This window comes from Humulus lupulus, chromosome 1 (assembly GCF_963169125.1).
Source record: "Humulus lupulus chromosome 1, drHumLupu1.1, whole genome shotgun sequence".
Lineage (NCBI taxonomy): Eukaryota > Viridiplantae > Streptophyta > Magnoliopsida > Rosales > Cannabaceae > Humulus > Humulus lupulus.
The window spans coordinates 218066271-218090169 of record NC_084793.1 but is presented as its reverse complement, the minus strand read 5'-3'; the positions used below and the strand labels follow the sequence as shown (position 1 = coordinate 218090169).

General features: G+C 36.1%; 1 non-coding gene across 1 annotated transcript; it reads left to right on the top strand.

Annotated features, from left to right (window-relative positions):
* Positions 1–16584: 16584 nt before the first annotated feature.
* Positions 16585–16691, top strand: LOC133813702 (small nucleolar RNA R71). Its single transcript, XR_009884706.1, has one exon. It is a non-coding gene; the product is annotated as a small nucleolar RNA R71 (small nucleolar RNA).
* Positions 16692–23899: the final 7208 nt, after the last annotated feature.

The window sequence follows — 23899 nt, the reverse complement described above, 5'->3', positions numbered from 1 at the left end:
CATAGCACTCATGACCCAAAGCCCAACAAGAAAACATAACATTATGTGTAAACATCATCAAATGATTATCATTATAATCACACTTGAGCACAAAGCTTTCAAACAAATGAGTGAATATCACTTGAGGTCCTGATAAACCATACTGAGTGACTGACAAGTAGGTCACTAATTCAAGTGGAAGAGTGGCTGCTAGGTAAGCCACTAGCCTTCAATAGGTTCTGGTAAACCATAGTGAGTGATCGGCAAGCGAGTCACTAGATCAAATGGAAGAGTGGCTGCTAGTTAAGCCACTAGCCTTCAAGTGCTTATAATGTTCATCGACCTTGAGGTCGGTCCGACATTAATGCTCTTTGAGTCATTCAATGCAGATAATCGATTAGATATAATCTTTATTGGCTTGCGTTAACACGCTAAGGCCATTCTAACTAATGAGTCAGTGCAACGTGACCTGTGCCCAATACCACTGCCGAACTTGACTAATAAGTCACAGCTTCACAGTTGATATTAGCACATTTGCCAAATCTGACTAATGAGTCAGTACCATGCACAGATGAGCAGCATTTGCTAAGTATTCCATAATCAATTCATGCCCACATTTATACAACCAACATGCCTCATGAATAACCATGCATGTCACATTTGGGGTGCAGTTTTCTTACCTCTGGTTCGAGCTAGAATGAATAAAAGAACGACCCTTGAGAACGATCAACCTTTTGGTCCTTTAGCGGTTACCTGGTCATAACCAATTATGGGATTCCATCAATAAAATAAATCATAAAAGGTTCCCAAACCAAAACCTAGCCTCCGAGACATCAAACACTACTCAACCGGGTAATAGGTTCGACCCCGAGGCCTAAGGCTTGAATCCCCAAGCTAAAAACACTTTTCTGGCCAAAAAGCCACTAAGGGTCGCAGCCTTCCCCAGCTGCGCCGCGGCGCGCCCCCAAACAGAGGTGGCCTAACCCTGTCAAGCACCATGGACCGCGGCTCACCTATGCCATGCTGCGGCTCATTACGCAAAACAGCCCAGAAACCAGCACGCACCAGCTCGACTTCCCCTGCGTTTTCCCTTAAAAGCAGCCCTTCAAACCAACTTCAAACCTCCTCCAAACACTCAATTTAAACCCCCAAACTTCATCTATAACTCACCCTCATCAAAACCTAAGTAAAACATCAACCTAACTCCCATTAATTCAACTATCCATCAAAAGAATTATAAGCTGAAATCTTAAACCAAAACAGAGATAAACCAAAAAGTTATGGCTGAAACTCACCTCAAATTTGAAATCAAACCCTCCTCAATGGCTGAACCAAGTCTACAAACTCAGCCCCTTGATTTCGTAGCTTGAAACCTCACTTTGAGCTCAAAAACTCCAAAGAAGAAATAAGGGAAAATGATGTACGGGAAGGGAAGTTCTTGCTCTGTTTTTGTTCTGTTTTCTACAGCCATCTAAAGCTTCACATATATCCAAACGAAATGACCTAAATGCCCCTAGGTCATTCAAGGCTTCTAAAATCATTTCAAGGGTAAAATTGGTACTTTTCACTTATCCCGTTAATCATAATTAACGCTTCCCAATTCCCGCTAATCTCAATAATCTCAAACACCAATAATTCACATCCCGTTACCTTTTAAAGCCCGGTAACATTCTAATCATTAAAAACACCTCGAGCCCCGAGCTTAAACCTGTTATGACCAAACCGATAATTAACATACCATGATCCTCTCATGTCGAATGGCTCGAACATACCCACATTATAATGTGGTCTCAAAATATATCACCGACATGCATACAAATAAACAATTTACCCTCAACGGGCCAAATTACCATCACACCCCTGTAATTATAAATATGGACACACATGCATGCATTTCATATCATATTTTAATATAATCCACATATACATGCATTTCATCAATTAATAACATAATTAAGCAAGTATGGCCCTCCCGGCCTACTATTCACGCCTTTAAACACATCGGAAAATTCGGGGCATTACAACTATCCCCTCCTTACCGAAATTTCATCCTCGAAATTTACTTGAACAGCTCGAGATACTGACTCTGCATATCTGACTCCAGCTCCCAGGTCGCCTCCTCGACCTTGTTGTTCCTCCACAATACCTTAACCAAAGGTATTGTCTTATTCCTGAGGACTTTTTCTTTCCTGTCAAGTATCTGAACTGGCTGCTCCTCAAAGGAGAGATCTGGCTCAAGTTCCAGATCTTCATAACTCAAAATATGGCTCACATCAGATACATACCTCCGAAGAGCTGATACATGGAATACATTATGCACGGCAGACAACGCCGGAGGCAAGGCCAATCTGTAAGCCACCTGACCAATCCTCTCCAGGATCTCAAATGGACCTACAAATCTAGGACTCAACTTGCCTTTCTTCCCAAACCTTCTCACCCCTTTCCATGGCGAGACTCTGAGGAAAACATAGTCTCTTAACTAGAACTCCACGTTCCTGCACTTGGGATCTGCATAGCTCTTCTGTCTACTATGAGAAGCAAGCATTCTAGCTTTAATCTTCTCTATAGCCTCACTAGTCCTCTGAACTGCCTCAGGACCTAAGTATCTCCTTTCACCTGTCTCACCCCAATGAATGGGAGATCTTCACTTCCTACCATACAACATCTCATAAGGTGCTACTCCAATGGTAGACTGGTAACTGTTGTTGTAGGAGAATTCTATCAAAGGCAGATACTTTCTCCAAGATCCACCAAAGTCCAGCACACATGCCCGTAGCATGTCTTCCAAAATCTGGATTGTCCTCTCAGATTGCCCATCTGTCTGAGGATGATAAGCTGTACTGAATTTCAACTGTGTCCCCATGGCTTTCTGCAAACTCTCCCAGAACTTGGAAGTAAAAGTGGGGTCCCGATCTGACACGATTGACCTAGGTGCTCCATGGAGGCGCACGATCTCTCTCACATAGAGATCCGCATACTGATCAACTGTATAAGTAGTCCTCACTGGCAGAAAGTGAGCTGATTTAGTGTAGTGATCCACTATCACCGAAATAGAATCATGCTGACCAGTAGTCCTGGGTAAGCCCACCACAAAATCCATTGTGATGTCTTCCCACTTCCACTCTGGGATATCCAGAGGCTGCAATGACCCTGCCGGCCTCTGATGCTCAGCCTTGACCTGTTGACATGTCAAGCACTTAGCCACATACTCTACTACATCTCTCTTCATCCCCGGCCACCAATATAACGATCTCATATCCTGGTACATCTTCGTGGTGCCTGGATGCAAAGAGTAAGGTGTAGTATGAGATTCATCCAGAATATCTCGCCTCAATACAGTGTCTAACGAAACACATATCTGCCCTTTGTATCTCAGCAAGCCTATCTCAGACACCGTATAATCTCTAGACGCTCCAGCCAGATAATCCTCTCTGATCTTGATCAGCTGTGGATCACTCAACTGACCTTCTTTGATTCTTTCCAACAGCGTAGACTGTAGCGTAATGTTAGCCAACTGGCCCACCAGCAACTCTATACCAGCTCTGGTTATATCATCTGCTAACTCTCTGGCTATCAGCCTCATACCATGAATCTGTCCCGGAGCCTTCCGGCTCAAAGCATCAGCTACCACGTTGGCTTTCCCTGGATGATACAGAATCTCACAATCATAATCGTTCACTAACTATAGCCAACGCCTTTGCCTCATATTCAGGTCTTTTTGGGTGAAGAAGCACTTCAGGCTCTTGTGGTCTGTATAGATCTTGCACTTTTCTCCATAGAGATAATGCCTCCATATCTTCAAAGCAAAAGCCACAGCTGCCAACTCTAAATCATGAGTGGGATACCTTTTCTCATACTCCTTCAACTGACGAGAAGCATAAGCTATTACCTTCTCTGATTGCATCAAAACACAGCCCAAACCCTGATGAGAAGCATCACAGTAAATCACAAACTTCTCCTGGTCTGTCGGAAGGCTCAGAATCGGAGTTGTAATCAATCTCTGCTTCAGTTCCTGGAAGCTGTTCTCACACTTATCTGACCACACAAATTTCTGGCTCTTGCGTGTCAGCTCAGTCAAAGCAATGGCAATCCTTGAGAACCCTTCCACGAACCGCCTGTAATAACCTGCCAATCCAAGGAAACTCCTAACCTTAGAAGCATTCTTTGGCCTTGGTCAATCTCTGACAGCTTCAATCTTTGATGGATCTACTTTAATCCCCTCCATACTGACAATATGTCCAAGAAAGGATACCTGAGACAACTAGAACTCACACTTCTTGAACTTTGCAAACAATCTGTGTTCTCTCAGTCTCTGTAGAACCAACCTCAGATACTACTCATGCTCTATCTCAGTCTAAGAATATACCAGAATATCATCGATGAAGACGATCACAAACTTGTCTAAGTAATCCTTGAACACATTGTTCATCATATCCATAAAAGCAGCAGGGGCATTAGTCAATCCAAAAGACATAACTAGGAACTCAAAATGCCCATACCTAGTATGAAAGGCAGTCTTCGGTATGTCTCCCTCCTTGGCCCTCAACTGATGATAACCAGAACGAAGGTCGATCTTTGAGAATACCTTCTTACCTTGCAACTGATCGAGCAAATCATCTATCCTTGGCAAAGGATACTTATTCTTAATTGTCAGCTTATTCAGTTCTCTGTAATCGATACACATTCTCAGAAAACCATCCTTTTTTTTCACAAACAGAACTGACGGACCCCAAGATGAGAAACTAGGTCTGATAAAACCCAAATCTAACAGCTCTTGCAACTGTACTTTTAATTCTTTCAACTCAGCTGGGGCCATTCTGTATGGTGCTCTAGACACTGGCTCCGTCCCTGGTGCTAGTTCTATAACGAGCTCAATTTCCCTGTGTGGTGGCAATCCTGGCAAATCTTCTGGAAACACATCCAGAAACTCACAAACAAGTCTAGTATCCTTTGGTCTCACTGACATGACCTGAGTGGTATCAATCATACTGGCTAAGAATCCAATGCAACCTCTTTACAGTAGATCCCTGGCCCTCAACACAAAAATCATAGGAATGCGGGGTCCATGCACAGCACCAACAAACACAAAAGGATCCTCACCCTCAGGCTCAAAGGTGACCATCTTCCTTCTGCAATCAATGGTTGCCCCATACTTTGCCAACCAATCCATTCCCAGTATCATATCAAAGTTAGTCATAACTAACTCTATGAAGTCCACTGACAACTCTCTGCCCTCTACTGTCACTGGCAAAGATCTGACCCACCTCCTGGATACCACTAACTCTCCAGTGGGTAACAAAGTACCAAACCCCATAGCATAGAAATCACAAGGTCTACACAACCTATCAATAATGCTACTAGTAACAAAGGAATGTGTAGCACCAGAATCAATTAACACATGATAAGGGGTTCCTGCACTAAAGCTGACCTGTAACAACTGAGGGGGAAGCCTCAGCTTCTGCTTGAGTCAATGTGAATACTCGAGCTGGGGCCGAGCTGTCCACCTTCTCAGGTTCTTCTTTCCCTATCTGAGGGCAATCTTTCTTAAGATGACCCACTGCTCCACACAAGTAGCAGGCCTTTGCCCTACAGTCCCCCAAATGGCGCCTTTTGCATCTAGGGCATTCAGGATGAGTCTTCTAGGCTTCACTGCCCCCAGGACGACCCATTGTAACACCACGGGGCCTCCTGTCAGGACCTGGAACTGGGAAGGTGTCAGGAACCTTCCTCTTCTGATCACTGGGGCCAACACCCCTACCAGAACCCACAAATGGAGGAACTGTCCTCCTGAAATCCCTTCTGGCTGCACTGTCACACCAGATCTTGGTCTTTGCACTCTCAGCCGTGAGTGCCTTTTCAACCACCTGTGCATAGGTAGTAACCCCTGCCACAGTGGTGATACGAACGTCACGGGCTAACCTGGGCTGTAGCCCCTGGAGGAATCTCTCTCTCCTGGTCCCATCAGTGGGCACCAGTTCCTTGGAAAACTTTTCCAAACGGTCAAACTTTAAGGCATATTTAGTAACCGATAAGCTTCCTTGAACTAGCCTGATGAATTCCTCATCTTTAGCTGCCCTAATGGCATCATTGTAATACTTTTCATTAAACAAGGTCTGAAACTCCTCCAAGCTCAGGGTATTAACATTCTTGGTTTGGGCAATCACTTCCCAGCAAATCCGGGCATCATCCCGAAACATATAGGTAGCACAGGCTACCCTCATAAAATCAAGAATACAGGTAATCATGCTCATCCATTGTTTTGCCTTGGCAGGATCTGCACTGCCCTAAAAAACAGGAGGTTGTTGCTTCCTGAACCTTTCATAAAGAGGTTCCCATTTGTTTCCTACCTCAGGCAGCTGCCCAGCTACTGGCACTAACACAGAAGGTGCCTCTAATACATTAACCACTGCATCCAGTTGTTGCTGTCTCAGGAGACGAAGCTCTTCTCCTTGTTTCAACACTGTCGCTTGCAAATCATTAAACAACTGCTGCCAGTTTGCAGGAGCTAGCTGTGGAATCTGAGACTGGTCATTTTCCTGACCTTGGCTGTTATTGTTATTCTGGCCCTGATCACTCTGGCCAGCTGTAGTGTCTGTCTGTTCTGGGTTCATTCTTATTTGATACCTTGCTGAAATATTAATCAATATGGCCAGTCAGGTAGTAATAACTAAACCTCTTGCCGCCTCACGGTCCAAGAACAAGCAGACAATTATCATATTCCACAGTCATTCAACATTCACAAGCAGATACATGTTTATGGCACTCAACACTCAGCATGTATCACATAACAATTCACAATATTTCAAAGGCACAGGTTCAACACAGTGTCTCATGCATACAGGTAAAGCATATGCCCCACATTTAGGCAGTTATGCACATAACTACATAAATAGTTACCAAACCATGAGTCGAGCTTGACTTCAGTGATGTGTGTACATGCCCAGCCAGTCTACAGGAACCTTAACCTTGGCATTGCTCTGATACCAAGTTGTAACGCCCTGGTTACCCCATAACAGTTACGGTGAACCAGAAATTTGACTCATTGCCTGAGTCCTTTGGTTAAAAACGTGTTCTAGGTATTATTAACAGGTTAAGGTGAAAACCAATAAAAAGGAAAGGATATGTTTTATTGATACATAAAATTGTTCATGGGCCCACAAGAACATTTACAATTTATTTACAACTCAAAAAGGTCACTACTGTTCCAAAATTATAAACCCGCCGACCTAAGCGGCAAAAATAGGGTAAACCCCCTAGTTCCCCTGAGAACTCCTTGGCCGTGGTGGTCAAGCGGACGCATATGTACACACCACCACCTAAACTCTCCACTTAAGGCTGGGTGAGCTTTTCTTTTCCTTTACCTGCACCACATAGCACCCATGACCCAAAGCCCGGCAAGAAAACATAACATTATGTGTAAACATTATCAAATGATTATCGTTATAATCACACTTGAGCACAAAGCTTTCAAACAAATGAGTGAATATCACTTGAGGTCCTGATAAACCATACTGAGTGACTAACAAGCAGGTCACTAATTCAAGTGGAAGAGTGGCTGCTAGATAAGCCACTTGCCTTCAAAAGGTTCTGGTAAACCATAGTGAGTGATCGGCAAGCCAGTCACTAGATCAAATGGAAGAGTGGCTGCTAGTTAAGCCACTAGCCTTCAAGCGCTTATAATGTTCATCGACCTTGAGGTCGGTCGGGAATTAATGCTCTTTGAGTCATTCAATGCAGATAATCGATTAGATCTAATCTTTGTTGGCTTGCGTTAACACGCTAAGGCCGTTCTGACTAATGAGTCAGCGCAACGTGACCAGTGCCCAATACCACTGCCGAACCTGACTAATAAGTCACAGCTTCACATTTGATATTAGCACCTTTGCCAAATCTGACTAATGAGTCAGTACCATGCACAGATGAGCAGCATTTGCTAAGTATTCCATAATCAATTCATGTCCACATTTATACAACCAACTTGCCTCATGAATAACCATGCATGTCACATTTGGGGTGCAGTTTTCTTACCTCTGGTTCGAGCTAGAATGAATAAAAGAACGACCCTTGAGAACGATCAACCTTTTGGTCCTTTAGCGGTTACCTGGTCATAACTAATTATGGGATTCCATCAATAAAATAAATCATAAAAGGTTCCCAAACCAAAACCTAGCCTCCGAGACATCAAACACTACTCAACCGGGTAATAGGTTCGACCCCGAGGCCTAAGGCTTGAATCCCCAAGCTAAAAACACTTTTCTGGCCAAAAAGCCACTAAGGGTCACAGCCCTCCCCAGCTGCGCCGCGCGCGCCCCCAAACAGAGGCGGCCTAACCCTATCAAGCACCATGGGCCGCGGCTCACCTATGCTGCGGCTCATTACGCAAAACAGCCCAGAAACCAGCACGCACCAGGTCGACTTCCCCTGCGTTTTCCCTTAAAAGAAGCCCTTCAAACCAACTTCAAACCTCCTCCAAACACTCAATTAAAACCCCCAAACTTCATCTATAACTCACCCTCATCAAAACCTAAGTAAAACATCAACCTAACTCCCATTAATTCAACTATCCATCAAAAGAATTACAATCTGAAATCTTAAACCAAAACAGAGATAAACCAGAAAGTTATGGCTGAAACTCACCTCAAATTCGAAATCAAACCCTCCTCAATGGCTGAACCAAGTCTACAAACTCAGCCCCTTGATTTCGTAGCTTGAAACCTCACTTTGAGCTCAAAATCTCCAAAGAAGAAATAAGGGAAAATGATGTACGGGAAGGGAAGTTCTTGCTCTGTTTTTGTTCTGTTTTCTACAGCCATCTAAAGCTTCACATATATCCAAACCAAATGACCTAAATGCCCCTAGGTCATTCAAGGCTTCTAAAATCATTTCAAGGGTAAAATTGGTACTTTCCACTTATCCCGTTAATCATAATTAATGTTTCCCAATTCCCGCTAATCTCAATACTCTCAAACACCAATAATTCACATCCCGTTACCCTTTAAAGCCCGGTAACATTCTAATCATTAAAAACACCCCGAGACTCACCCCGAGCCCCGAGCTTAAACTAGTTATGACCAAACCGATAATTAACATACCATGATCGTCTCATGCCGAATGGCTCAAACGAACCCACATTATAATGTGGTCTCAAAATATATCACCGACATGCATACAAATAAACAATTTACCCTCAACGGGCCAAATTACCATCACACCCCTGTAATTATAAATATGGGCACACATGCATTCATTTCACATCATATTATAATATAATCTACATATACATGCATTTCATCAATTAATAACATAATTAAGCAAGTATGGCCCTCCCGGCCTACTATTCACGCCTTTAAACACATCGGAGAATTCGGGGCATACACCCAGGATCTTTATATTTAACAAGACTCTTATATTGAATAATGGTACTAGCTTGTTCAGTTAAAAACGTCTTTTTAGGAACATTAGTGTTTCTTTTAACAGTTCAAAGATCCTTTAAAAATTTAGAGTAATCAGGAATTTTTTTAATGGCATCTAAGAAAGGGATATTGATACTAACTTGTTTAAAAACTTCCAAGATGTCATTATATTGGCCCCCTTTTTTAACTGGAAGTAATCTTTGTGGGAATGGGGCTTTTGGAATGAAAGGATGGATTGGAGTTTCCTTATTTGAAGAGTCATTTGCATTAGAACTAGAAGGCTGACTCTTTTCTTTTTCTTTTTCTTTTTCAACCTCGGGTATGTAATCAGGTTTGACAATGTTCTTTCCGGACCTAAGAGTTGAAATTGATTTGACTTCTCCATTATGACTAGACTTTCCTATCTCTGTAGTGCACCAAATTTTTTTTTTTAGTTTATTAAAATTTTGTGATTTATTTTATTTAAGTGTTAAGTGTGATAAATTGTTTTATTTAAATGTTGTTTATTTTATTAGTTGTTGTTTGTTTTATTTGATTGTTTGTTATTTTATTTAATTGTTAGAATTGTTTGTAGAATATTTTTGTGAAATTACTTGTTAAATGATATATATTTATTTATATTGTAAAATGTGATTATGTGAGATTTGGTTGAATGTACTAAGGTGCATGGTAGATAGTGATGCACCCTAGTGATTTAGTGTGTGCAAGTGCATGGTAACATGATGCACATGTGTAGATTTTCTACACATTTTATAATTTCCATATATTAGATATAATTGATTAATTTAAAAAAAATAAAATAAAGGGTAAGTGAAGGGTGGACGTGTAGTGTGGTGGGAAAGGGATTGATTTTTTTTCTAAGGTAAATAAATTTAAATTGGAAGAAGATAGCTATTATGGGTAAGGGAATTTTGACATTTTTATTATTTAAAATACTCTTTATTATAAAGGATTTGTAGGCTTAATTAGATGAGTGGATTGGGGAACTTACCATTTATTTTGGTGAGGCTTTATGAGGGAATTAAGATTAAAAGGAAGGAAAAGAAGGAAGTGAGGCCATTTTTCCGTGACCTAGAGAGAGGATAGAGAGAGAGAGAGTGGCAAGCTAGAGAGAGAGGAGGAAAGGGCTGCCATTTTCTAGAGAGAAGGAAGAAGAGAAAAAGAAAGAGAAGGAGAAGAAGAAGAGGGTTTCGAAACCCTAGGTAAGTTCTAACCTATTGGTACTTTGAATATTGAATTAGAGTCTTCTCCTCTCCTCTAATCTAAGATTAATTTGTGGTTTCTTTCTTTGGATGTATGGTGTTCGAAAATCCCCTATAGGTGACAAGGTTTTTCTTGCTAAGAGTATTCTTGATTCAACAATCAAGAGAGGTAATGGTTTTTCTTAACCTATGTTAGATTGATGAGTCTATCCTTGATGTTGATTTTGGTGGTGTTTAATGGTTTGGTTATTGTAGGTTGGTGATGAGGTGGTTATGTTTTGTTTTAGTTCTCATGAAAAGAATATGTTTTGTTAAAAAGGCTCATGGGAATGTTTGAGAGAATATGTGTTGATGAGATTTATATGAGGGTTGTATTTTATGTTTATGTTGCTATGATTATTTTAGACAATTGATTTATGTAAAAATATGCAAGAATGATGATAGATGCATGCTTGGTTTTATGTGAAGGTAGATGAGAAATTTTGTGATATTTTGTGGTGGATCTTGAGTGTTTCGGCCTAGGGGTAGAAGGTTCAATCATGATTGTTTTCCTTGTATGTTTTGAAATAATGGTGATTTTAGAAACATGATAGGATGTATATGATATTATGTATCAATGAATTATGGTATGCATGAAAAATGATAGAAACATGTTAGATTTAATATAAAGGCATATGTGAATAATGGTGTTTATGTATTAATGCATGTTGTTATTATTGTTTTGTTGGATTGCATGTATGAATTCATTGGAAATAGAATAAGGTTTTATAAGGTTGTATATGAATATGTGTTAGTGATGTTCTTTGAATTATTTGTATAATAAGAGCATGTTAGGATTTGTGATTTATTGTGTTTATTGGACATGTATGATTTTGTATGGAATTTTTGAAAAGCATGAGATAAAAGATGAATTTCATGATTAATTATGCTTGCTGATTTTTGTGAATAATTGGGTAATAAGTTTGGTGATATAGTGATTTGCATACATAAGTAATGTCCTTAATGCTATGTTGATTTTATGGAATTAAAAGGGTGTTTTAAGTCACAATAAAATGATATTTTTACTCAAATAAATACCTACATAATTTTTATTATATTTTTAGAAAAATATGAGGTTTTAAATTCAATATAGTGATTTTTAATGATAAATATGATTGCTGGAATTTTTGTAAAAAATATGTAAATTGTGTTTCAATAAAATGAATTTGATTAGTATTTGAAATAAATTAATACCCTAAATTATGGTAATATTAAAAATGGTATTTTTAATATGATATGAGTGTATATTTTAATAGTTATGATTTTCTTTATTTTGATTAAGGAAAATATTGAATTTAATTTATTTGTGATTTTTAAAGAAATTAAATGGTGGCTGAAAGTTTAGTTTAAAATGATTATTTAATTGTCATTTATGAATTTATGTTACATAAAACTAAGCCTTAAAATAATTCAAATAAAATATATTTTTCCACACTTAAAATATATATTTTTCTCACATCATCTATGTAACACAATTAATCAATATTAAATTGATTTTTCTAAGGAAACATGATAATCATAGGTATTTTTCTTTTTAAAATAATTTCCAATGCCTTTGTTATTTCATTGTAATTTGAAAATAATAAATGGTCTTTTATATTTTCTTAATGGCTAAATAAAATTATTTTTATGAAATAAAAAGAATGTCTTGGGAGATTTAATCAACCTAGTAATTTTAAGAAGATAAACAATGGCAAACAACACATGCTACAAGTCTTTTATTTTTTTTAAAACGATAGAAGTAAGACGCATAGAATTATCGTTTTAAATGCCACGATTACGCAATGTTCCCATGTATGCATGTTACATGCAAATTCACTTTTACGTCCAAAATTATGTCTATTATGCAACTGTGTAGTTTTTATAGAAAGATCATGTATGCAAAGTAGGCAAAATGAGCATTATTCTTTTTATGACTGTTGATGCCGTTTTTCGTCAACAGATAAAAGAAGAGAGCACGTAAACAATTAAAGACAATGGCCAAAAGAAACAAACGAATCAAACACACGGTTTTTACGTGGTTCAGCAGTTAAATCTGCCTAGTCCACGAGTCACTGTTATTAACCTCAAGATTATCTCTGAACAATTCTTTAGCAAGAATTCTCTAGAGTTTTCTCTCAAGGATCAGAACTTCGGTCCTTTACAATGGTGCATGCCTTCTCTATTTATAGAGAAGGATGCAGAATACTATCCCACATATTTTGGGTAGTTACTCTTTTGTGAATAAAAATAAATGGCTTTAAATGCCAATAATCAGATATTAAAGGAAACGTCCCCCAAAGATCAGGGGGCGTATAACTGTATTAAATAATATCCCACAATTCTTAGGGATTTACATCAATTAATGAGGGCTACATCTCATAGTTATTATACTTGTAGATATTCAAGGTGGTTATAGCGTATCTTCAAGGCTCCAGCATTTCTGGTCTCATGTCATTGTGCGAGCCACTGACATCTCCCGAGCTAACGTTTCTTTCGAGATGGGATATCGAGCTCAAGAACCATGCTCCGAAGTTCCTGAAGATGAAGGTGTTCTCGGAGCTACCTTTCGAGATCGAGGTCATTTCGAGATCACCGCACTCGAGATCATACATCATACTTTGCAGGCTCGACTTACAATCCTAGATCACTCTAATCCTCACGAGACCATTTGTTGCGAACTCAGCTTTCGAGGTCATATTTACTATGGCTCGAAATCTGGGTATAACATTTTGCCCCCTCAAAAGTATTTGTTCGAATCCTAAGAGAAGGAAACTTTTGAACTACTCTTTCCGGGAACCATACCGTCACACTCTTGAAAATGGACACGTGCCAGATGGGTATTGCTCACTTTAGGTACTTGAGTACCTTGGGAACACGCCCACGATCGTTCCTCTGACAACTTTTTGGCGCCATCTTGTCACCGATTCCCATACATTCGATCTGTTGAGGAATTTAATCAACGCTCCTGATTAATTCAGTTTTCCCACCTATAAATACAAGACCCCCTCTTCGTCTTCTTCACATTTGTTCTGTTGAGGAATTAATCAGGAGCGTTGATTAAATTCCTCAACAGATCGAATGGATGGGAATCGGTGACAAGATGGCGCCGAAAAGTTGTCAGACGAACGATCGTGGGCGTGTTCCCAAGGTACCCAAGTACCTAAAGTGAGCAATACCCATCTGGCACGTGTCCATTTTCAAGAGTGTGACGGTATGGTTCCCGGAAAGAGTAGTTCAAAAGTTTCCTTCTCTTAGGATTCGAACAAATACTTTTGAGGGGGCAAAATGTTATACCCAGATTTCGAGCCATAGTAAATATGACCTCGAAAGCTGAGTTCGCAACAAATGGTCTCGTGAGGATTAGAGTGATCTAGGATTGTAAGTCGAGCCTGCAAAGTATGATGTATGATCTCGAGTGCGGTGATCTCGAAATGACCTCGATCTCGAAAGGTAGCTCCGAGAACACCTTCATCTTCAGGAACTTCGGAGCATGGTTCTTGAGCTCGATATCCCATCTCGAAAGAAATGTTAGCTCGGGAGATGTCAGTGGCTCGCACAATGACATGAGACCAGAAATGCTGGAGCCTTGAAGATACGCTATAACCACCTTGAATATCTACAAGTATAATAACTATGAGATGTAGCCCTCATTAATTGATGTAAATCCCTAAGAATTGTGGGATATTATTTAATACAGTTATACGCCCCCTGATCTTTGGGGGACGTTTCCTTTAATATCTGATTATTGGCATTTAAAGCCATTTATTTTTATTCACAAAAGAGTAACTACCCAAAATATGTGGGATAGTATTCTGCATCCTTCTCTATAAATAGAGAAGGCATGCACCATTGTAAAGGACCGAAGTTCTGATCCTTGAGAAAAAACTCTGGAGAATTCTTGCTAAAGAATTGTTCAGAGATAATCTTGAGGTTAATAACAGTGACTCGTGGACTAGGCAGATTTAACTGTTGAACCACGTAAAAAACCGTGTGTTTGATTCGTTTGTTTCTTTTGGCCATTGTCTTTAATTATTTACGTGCTCTCTTCTTTTATCTGTTGACGAAAAACGGCGTCAACAATGACCTTATGTGTAATTTAGTATATTAGTATGTTGTGTGTAACCCATACTGTGTGTGCATGGCCCATGCACACATGAATTATATGAAAGGGAAAATTAGTAATTATGTGAAGCTAAGGAATGTCGTTTTGATTATGGTATAGGCTCGTTGAGAAGTTGTGGTTTACTTAGCTTGGACCTGAGGTAAGGAAGTTAGATAGAATTTATGATTGTTATATTATGAATGGTAAGACTGTTGTGTGAATGAAATGTTATGAATTATGAATGTCATAATGTGATGATATGTTGGCTTGTATGAACGTTGTATGATATGAATGGATGTTAGCGTGATAAATGCGACACATCAAAATGGGTTTCTAAGGATAAGAAAACGTAACCCGAGTTACTAAGGATATGAACTCCATGGGCGGACGTGCCGATGTTATTTAAGGACCAGAGACTCTTGTTTACCTCAAAGGGTGGCATGGACAAGTTAGCAGGCCATGTTCACAAGGAATTGTTTATGATTATGTTATGATGTTTGGTGATGTTTATGATTATGTTATGATGTTTGGTGATGTTTATGATTTTGTTATGATGTTATGATGTTCATGATATGATAGGTGGCATTATGTTGACGTGGATATGTTTATGTTTATGATATTGATGCCAATTTTATGATGATGCTATGATGTATAAAGATGAACGATAGTGTTTGTAAATTGTTGTATCTTACTTGCTTGTTGTTTGTACTTCCTTACTGGGCTTTTAGCTCACCCCTTTACTTTCCCTTCCAGGTAGCAAATAGGTTTCTCCATGGCACGCGTGGTGATGTAGGAAGTTCTATCGTCCTGGTGTGTATGGCGTGGGGCATCCTACGGACGAAAAATGATCACTTAAAGACGCCATTTTAATAATGTTATGTTTTATGAGACTTTTTAAACTTATCAGTGAGACTTAAATTATTGGTTGTTTTTTTTTGGAACTTTGCATAAAAACTCATATTTTCTTTTAAAACTATTGGGCCCAACTTGCATGTTTTAAGCAAGAACCCACTGAAACCTTTATAATAAGTGGCTTTTCTCTAAAAACCAACGAAAAATGTGAATGTTTCATTAAGTACTAGTTTAGGGCGTTCTTTACAATCTCATATTGACCTTTTGGATTAGGGATATGTTGACTAGGGAATGTTCCTTTTTCTCTATCAGCTATAGCAGTGACGAGTTTTCCTACTTGTGTCTCGAGTTTAGTTATTGATTGAGATTGATTTTGTAGGATTTGTTGAGTGGATTGCATAAATTGTTGTAAAGTATCTTCTAAGGAAGGTTTCCTTTGTTGAGGATATGGTTGATTTTGTGGGGCATGAGTTTGGTTTTGTGTGTTGTATTGGTACCCTTGATTTATTTGGGGTTGGTTTTGTCTCCATGAAAATTTCGGATGGTTTCTCCAATTTGGATTGTAGGTGGTGAAAATGGGCTATCATTTGGTTTCCCATAAGAATGAAGAGCATTGACCTCCTCAGAAAAGGCTTCTTGGTAGGAAGGACATGATTGGGCATTATGGCAAGGACTAGAACATATAGAACAAACATCTTTTCTTGGTTGTATTGGAGAATTTATAGTTTGGCTTATGGCTAAAGCTTCTACTTTTCTCGCTAATTTATCTAAGGATGTTCTTAAGTCTAATTCATCTTTTACTTCATACCTTCCTCCTCTTTTTGGTGAATTAGTTGACCTAGACCTATGATCAAAATAATTCCTTTGTTGTGAATTGACAGATAAATCTTCAAGGGCGTCCTCAGCCTCTTGTCCTTGAAATTTAAAAAAAAAATCGGTATGCATAGATTGAATCATTTGACGATTAGAGGGAGTTAAACCATCATAAAAATATTTTACAAGTCTCCATTTTTCAAAACCATGATGATGACATTTTAATAATAAATCTTTAAATCTTTCCCAACATTCATAAAACTCTTCATTATCTTTTTGAAAAAACTCGGACATTTCTCTCCTTAGACTATCAGTTTTAGACATAGGAAAAATTTTCAGCAAGAATTTATTATAAAGTTGATCCCATATAGTTATAGACCCCGTGGGAAGAGAGTTGAACCAAGCTTTTGATTTGTCTTTTAATGAAAAAGGGAAAAATCTTAGTTTGACTGACTCATCAGAAAAATTTTGAAATTTAAATGTTGAGCAAATTTCTAAGAAATCTTTGACATGCATGTAAGGTTCCTCTCTATCTAACCCATAAAAAGATGGCAACAATTGAATGATTGATGGTTTCAGCTCAAAATGGGTAGCAGAAGTGGTAGGAAGAACGATAGATGAAGGAGCATTAGATGAAATAGGTGCAAAATATTCAAGCAAAGTTTTTTCAGGCACAACATTTTCATCAACAGGATTAGCAATTGGTTCCATGATGCTCAAATTCTTACTAACACTTTCAATTTCAAACAAAGATAGACGTCTTTTTACTAATTGATTTTTAGAGTTACGTTCTCAATGATGCATACAATTTTCACAAACAAGGCAACAAGGATAATCTCAAACAAGCAATTTTCTGATGTGGAAGATCAGTTAAAACCGCAACCACAGAGCACACTTAATTTTTTTTAGAGATTTCACAACAATATAATTTTTATGGTTTACTTGTCCCCAGGCCTATTTGATTCCACTTACTCGCGCACTACTAACAACTCCTTGAGGTTAATTAGTAGAGGCAGATTGACAATTTTGTTCAAATTTCCTTTAAGCAAAAATTGCTTATGTTGAAAGGACAAGATTTAGGTTTCTTTTTTTTTTCCAAGTATTTTTCACAATATTACACTAAAATGTTATAAAAGACAAAGAAAAATAAGGCAAAAATTAAATAAGACTAAAATTTAGGCAAGAGTAGGGAGGCATAGCATGCCATCAACTATAACAAAAATAAGGTAAAAATTAGGAGGCACAAGTGCCATCAACTAAAACATAAATTAAAAGACTAGGAGGCAAAAGTGCCATCAACTTGTAACTTACAATAATTAAATAAAATAAAAACTACAACAAGATAAATAAAGAAAATTATAACAAAGGTTAGGAGGCACAAGTGCCGTCAACTAACAAAGATATAAAAAAAAATTACAACAAAATTAGGAGGCAAAAGTGCCGTCAACTAAAAAAATACAATAAATATAAATACATAAATAAGTTTTTTTTATGGGTGGTAGAACTGTCCCAAATTTTCTTTTTATCTTTTTTTTTTTTAGTTTTTATAGATATATATTTTTTATATTTTTGTATATATGGTTTTTAAGTGCAAAAATTAAAATAACTATTAGAAGAATTTACTAACCTTGAGATGAATTTTGTTTCTTTTCTCTTGCAACTCCCCGGAAACGGCGCCAAAAACTTGATGGACCCAAAACGGGTATGTTTTAAGTATTCATAAATCGCGAGTGCACGAATCATTCATATAGAATAGTGATCGTGTAAGCAAGGATGTCGAACCTAAAGGAGTTGTCTAAAATCGCAAAGAAAAATATTTTAAACCAAAATTAATAAATTCTAACATAGCTCCAAAGATTGATGAGAATTTGTAACAATAAAAATAAAATAAAAGATAATAATAAAGATATTAAAGACAATATATATAACTAAATTAATAATTGTAAACAAGATAGTAAAAGAAAGATTATTAAGATAATAGAATCCACAAAATATAAGTTCAATAATATTTAAAAGTACATTGATTCCCAAGTTTTAGTAATAGTAGAAATTAATCAAACCATCACTTATTCAAATTATATATTCTATTTAAGCACAAGTTTTTATAAAAATATAAGATCTATCTTCACTTTTAAAAATTATAATTTCAAAGCATTTAGTGTAAATCAATCTAATGATATAACAAATAAATCCATGAACATTATTTGTAAGGCAAAGTATAATATTTTTGTTCTAAGCATTGGATGTGTACAATTTAATGACACATCTTACACAAAGAATATTATGTTTTTGCACTAATGAAGAACAAAGTGTAAGTATGTGCTAACAATCCAAAATATACAATATTTAAGATGAAGAAGATATTAGAAGAAGAAAATTCATAAATACTATCTAGTTACATATTGTTTCATCATCACCTTAACAATCTTAAAAAGATTAGAAACTCATAACTAAAATAGCAAATACAAACTAAAAATTACAAACATAAATAGGAAAATTTGGAGGGGAAACCCCCAAATTTTTCCTCTAAAAGCTCATAGGAAAAATGACCAAAAAGAAAAAGAAGATGAAGAGAAAAGAGAGGGTTGAAAGTGTAGAAAGTTTGTGGTATGACCTCTCCCAAAATTAACACCCCAAATGGTCTTGAAAATTCCCTATTTATAGCCAAAATGAGAGTATTAAAATAATCAATTTAAATTAATTAAATTGATTAAATTAATTAAATATATAATAATATGGTAAATATGGGTAAATTATAGGGTGTAATGATGATTTTGGGGTAAAATATATAGAAAATTTTGGATAAAAAATTGGCATTTTAGACATAGGGGACAAAGGTACAAAAATGCAATTGTTGGGCTCAAAATGGGAAAAAGGTAGCTTGTGGCTGTTGGTGGCAGGTGGCTATTTGGGCTCGGGCCTGGGATGGTTCGTAGGCCCATGTGGCTAGTTGGGTGAGGCATTGGGCCTGGCTGAAAGGATCGGGCCCATGTGGCTTTGCTGAGGAGGAATTCGGCTGGAGAAGTGGTGGTGACTGAACGTGGTTGGAGGCTGGAGCATTAGGTGGCTTCGTGGGCCTGGTGGAGGCTTGAATGGATGGAGTTGCTGCAGCTGGGCTTGACGTGTAGGGCTGTTGGAGTTGATTTAAAAAATACCACTTTTCTTTATTCTTTTCTTCTTTCTTTTCAAGCATAAAAGAAAAATGCAAAAACATCCTACAACATAAATAAACATTAAATTATAATCAAATATTTTAACAAATAAATCATATTAAATCCATTAAAATATTTAATTAAAATTTAATTTAATTTACTTTAGCAATAAAATCGCATTTTTAATTTTTAATCTAACAATACAAATTCTAAATAATTAAACTACAACATATTATAATAAAATATCTATAAAAGCATACAAAAATATATAAAATCAAAATAAACTCAATAAATTAAAAATTACTTTAAAACTTAATAAATCAATTAAAAACTCAAGAATTAAGCAACAATTAGCACATAAAAAGTAGTAAAATAACTCTATTTTGTAGAGTTATCAGGTGCGTTACACACTTTTTTGGCATAGGATGTATAACTTGTTGGAAAGTTGACTTGAGTTTATGTCTAATCTTTGAAGCATGTATTTTGTGTGTATGTATGATAGAGTAGTTCTTATGTTTTTTTAGAGAGTTGATTTAGGGAATTTTCAAGCTTATTTAGTTATGTTTGTGCAGTATGATGCTTTGTTTGCCATTGTTTGTAAATATTTCAGGATTTATGGAAGAATTGATGAAAAGATCGTGTTTTGCCCCCGAAAAGAAGTAAATTGACAAAAATCAGACATTAGAGTTGTGACGTTGAGTATTTGAGTCGCAGCGCTGTGATGAAATAGAGAGTTGAAGATTCTAGGCAAACGAGGGTCACAGCGCAACCTTTTAGAGCCACGACACTATTACATGAGGAATTAGTGCCACAACGCAGGCATAGTAGGGCCGCAGTACTGGTTAAGTCAGAGACCATTGATTTTTGCAATCGACAACACGGGCCGACGCACACTTATGGGGTCGCGGCGCCTGAGGCAGTCAATGTGCAAATTAGGGCATTTTATGCAGGGGCAAAAGTGGAGTTTTACATTAAAAGCACAAACTACTATTTAAGCAACATTATGATGATTTTTGAGGGAGAACCCTAAGAAGAGACTCAAGAAAACACTCTATGGAAGCAAAAGCTTAAAGATCAACTAGTTTCTATCATTCTTTTTCTTCTTATTCTTTTACTTTTCTTGTAGTAATGTTTATATTTAGTTTATGGATTTGATTATGCTTAGCATGAACTAATATCTTATTTAGGGTGTTAATGTATTCTTCTTGAAACTTTATGATTATCTAATGAATTTTTTTATTAATTTCCTATCAATATTGTGAATTATTTTACTTGTGTTTAATGCTTGTAAATGCTTGATAACCATTTGCATGATCTATATGATTTTAACCTGAGATTTGAGAAGTGAAGGATAAATATGCTATAGTAAAATAATCATAGATTTATATTGGACAGAGTACCTGTATGATTTGTGTAGCTTAGGAATTACGTGTTTAATGTCTGTGATGTGTTGATTTGCCAGAGAGATGTAGGAAATATTCTTATTGTAGAGAGTTTATGTGTCCTATTACGAATATAATTTACAATTGTAATCTGCTATCACAATAAATATAAGAATTCTTAAATACACATTAGAGAGGCATATGTGGATAGTTGATGAGGTTAATAACCTTAATTCTTATTCCATTGAATTAATAGTTTAGTATTGAGTTCTCTATTGTTCTAGTATATTGTTTTATTTTGTTTAGTTTTAGTAAAGTATATATTCATTATTTGTCAAATCAATTAGAAATAAAGATTGATTCTTGGTAATTAGTAACAGTCATCGGGGGAACGATACTCTACTTACAATTTTGTTACTTTTTAATGTATAATTGAATACTTGTTATGCCTAGTTAAGTTTTCTTGTTGGGCTCACAGGTGCTTTGTGGTGTAGGTAAGGGCAAAGGGAAGTTGGACTAGCAATGAGTTGGATGGCTCTAGGGCGGTGTGTACATACTCAGCTTGCTCGGCTGCCACGATCGATATACTTTTGAGGGACTAAGGGTATAAGTCCAACTTTGCAGCTTAGGCCGATTATTTTTGTAACCTTAATTATATTTGTATTTTGTTTAACAGTTTTTTGGGATCCCTTGTATATATTCAAAGTTTTTAATGAAAAGTTCAATTCTTTTGACCAAAATTTTTAATACATAAACTACTGTTTAATCTTAGTTACACTTTTGACTCCAAATGACTCGCTTAAATAGTTAAGCACTATTTTAAACACACAGTGTAGGTCCTGGATTAGTAGGGTGTTACATGAAGCATATCTCATCTCGAGATTTGAATACTCTATGTATTATAGACACATTCATTAACTCAAAAGATTCTTAAAATAAGAAAAAATAAATAGGAAAACTAACTGACTCTCTGACTCACTCCTCCTTATACCAATAAATTGTTATTGATAGGACCCTCCTTATACCCCTGTATTGTGCAAAACTTATCAATCAGACCTCTATTTTGTTAAATGACAATTCAAATATTGCGTTTTGGAAAATGAAATAATATAATATGTTGAGCCCAATTTTGGTCAAAGTAACTTCAAATATAAGATCAGCTTTTGAGTACTTAAGTTACGATGGGTTCAGAGAAGTAGAGAATGTGACTTGGAGGAGCAGAGATGGAAATGTTATGTTTGAAATTATATTGACCAAAATCTGGCTTAGAAAATTATTTTGTTCTATTTTGTCGAATTGTCATTTAACAAAACAGGAGGTCCAATCGATAATTTTTACACAATACAAGGACCAAAATAGTGTTTACTCATCTAGGAAGGGTGATTCCATTCCAAATCTCATTCATTTATACCAAATATAACTTTAAAGTAAAAGACAAAAGAAGATATGATTGCAATTAGGCAAAGTTTTTACTAGTAGACTATATTTGGTAGAGATGAAAGAAATTAGGAAGGAAAGAAAAAGTTTAAAGGGAAATAAAATATTTAAGATGGAAAATAAATGTGAATTTCATTCTAGACATTTGGTAGAGTGGAAGGAAAGAAAATTAAATTATTTTCAAATTACTTTTTTATCCTTAAAATTGTTAATATAAAATTGATAAAATAAGGGTACATTATTTTCTAGGGATTATATATTTTTGGACCTTATGTTTTGTCTCATTACTTGTTTGGACTCTGTGTTTTGATAAATTACTTTTTGGACTCTGTATTTTGTAAAATTGTTCAAATAGACCCCTAAACCCAATTTGGTCAAAGTTTTTTTGAACTAAAATCACAAATAATTCACCAGATTAAAAATTTAAAACCAAATCACTATCATTCCGCCTAACAATTATTTTCTAATATTTAATTTTTTTCTCCATCAAAATTGGGCTTATGGGTCTATTTGAATCATTTTACTAAATACATGGTCCAAAAATTAAATTTGTCAAAATACAAAGTCTAAATAGGCAGTGGGACAATACACATGATCCAAAAATGTATAAATCTTATCTTCTATTTTAAAAAAAAAAAAAAATCAACTCACTTTTTTCCCAATTTGGAGAGGAAAAAAATAGTGAAACCCACTTCATTTTTTTCTACTCCCTTTTCTTTTCCACTCCATTTTCTCTGATACCAAACATACAATTTTTTTTTTCTTTCTCTCTACTTTTTCTTCAAAATTTTCTTTCCTCTCTTTTCCCCTCTATCAAACATAGGCTTAGTATATTGTAGAATAAATGAATTTAAATTTAGTTTATTTTAGTTAAAAACTATGTTTTATTAAAAATATTTTTGGATCAATTTAAATTTCTTATTAATTTTTTTTCTATTTTAAAATTATTTAATATATTTTTAAATTTTATATTAATTTGGATCAATCAAAGTGTAACACCTGTAATTAAATTATTAAAATTTATAGCAATGTATTTATTATTTACTTTTTTAAAAAAAACGAAAACAAACTAGGATATAAATGTAACATTTCCATGAATACATTAGATTTTTATGTTGCAAAATATCTTTGATATATTTGTGTTTTTGATAAGAAATTTTATTTTACGAATTACTTGTTTGCAAAATAAGTGATTGTTTACGAATTAATTTTATTTTAGCTAATTTTGTAATGAAAGGAAATGTAAAAAAAATTATTTTGATTGCAAATTTGTGGACAAAATGGAGTCAAATAAAATTTGAACCAAATCAAATCATGTGAATTTATTACAATATATGTTTATCGGGGAGCACTTTATTGCAGTCACTTTTTTGGTTGTACGGGTGGGGTATTTCGAAACTTAAATATATTTTTTTCTAATTTTTTTTATGATGGTGTACATTGTAGTCATTTAAAATATTTTATAAATTTTCAAGAAATTCTGAATAGTTTACCGTGCCAAAACAAGATTGTTGCACGCGTGTCTATTTTTTTGTTATATACGTGT